Source organism: Ochotona curzoniae, unplaced genomic scaffold (genome assembly GCF_017591425.1).
Source record: "Ochotona curzoniae isolate NIBS_2020 unplaced genomic scaffold, NIBS_Ocur_1.0 contig_4105, whole genome shotgun sequence".
Lineage (NCBI taxonomy): Eukaryota > Metazoa > Chordata > Mammalia > Lagomorpha > Ochotonidae > Ochotona > Ochotona curzoniae.
Window position 1 is genome coordinate 1651010 of NW_024466129.1, and position 1607 is coordinate 1652616.

Sequence of the window (1607 nt, forward strand, 5' to 3'; positions counted from 1 at the left end):
AAAGAATCAGGATCGGCACAACATGTGCCTATATAAGGAGTTTTTTAAATACAGTATTAGCAATTGAATAAAAAGCTTTCCAAAGTTTCAGGATAAGGATTGCAAGTTAAAGAAAAAGAACATCCATTTTGTACTAAAGGTCTCCAAAAATGATTTGGTATTATTTAGGAATCTTTGAATTACAAGCTAGAAAACTCTCCCTAACCAACAAGAAAACAGATTTGTAAAGTAATGCATTCAAGATCAAGACTCAGAGCAACAAAGTGGCATCTGGTCTTCTCTTACGTTAGTGCAGTATTTTAGAGCATTGGACTCCTCAAAATAAACTGTATCCGGCCCCCTGCCTGTGGCCTGGGAAAGCAGTTAAAGACAGCCCAAAGCCCTGGGACCCTGCACCTGCCTGGGAGACCTGGAAGAGGCTCCTGGCTCCTGACTGCATCAGCTCAGCCCCAGTCATTGCAGTCGCTTCGGGAGTGAACCAGCAGATGGAAGATCTTTGTCTCTTCTTCTCCCTTTAAATCTGATCTGCCTCTTCAATAAAAATAAATAAATCTTGTCTTAATTTTTTTTATTTAAAGAGAACAGGGCAAATCCAGTTCCTCTTGTTTGTACTACTCCAAGCACACCGCACCTAGCAGACCCAGCAGAGAAGGGGATGAGAGTTGGCGTGCTACTTCCTCACTTTAACAGAACTCAAAGCCACATCACTATTCACTAAAAGCTTCCAAGATTTAAATATTTGGGAGACAAGTTTATTCCAAAACTCCAGTGGTCAACTTAGGGCTGCATGGTTAATTTCTTTTTCTCTGTCCTTATAACAAAACACTAGCTTTCAGGACCAAGAGGGGAAAGCCGGACCAACAAGGACTTGCATTTTTTTAATTTGCTGTTTCCTTTTCCATGAAACTTTCAAAGAAAGTCACAAAGTAGTGAAAGGTTCAGGGGGTTGATGAAGCAAGCGAGACAAAAAGTGACTTTCCAAATAACCATTATGAAACCAACTAAGATATTTAAAAACTAGGAACGATAAAAAGGAATTCAAAAAAAGATATGGAGTCCAGTATATATATATAATATTACATATATATATATTTGTAAATCTATAGGATAGATGAATTCTTCTAGATGTAAAACACTTCAGATTTGTGCTTGTTCATTTGAAGACAGAAAGAAGTCAAAGATGAATAGGGCTTTACTCATTGATTGGTTCCGCCTTTCAGGTGAATTTGGACATAAGAAGTAGCAGTTATAACCAGAGGGCCCTGAGCCAAAGAACTGTTAATATTCCCTACTCAAAATGTAATTTCACAGACTTTTCTTCCCCCACCTGCCTCCCCCGCACCCCCACCCACAGCCACTCTGGAAATAGTTAAATGTATCTTTCTTAAATAAACTTCCTCAGCTGAATGGAATTCCTACTTGAATTATACACAAAATTATTAAATTGTCTAAGTGTTTTTAAAATACCGCAGCTGTTCTTTGCAATTCTTTTTTTTTACTCAAATATGTTCTAAGAGGAGCACATGAAACCCACGTGGGGCTTGTGCTTGGAGGAACAGGGGCAAGGCCAGAGTCCAGATGAAAATAAAATCAGGGTGCCTGAAATC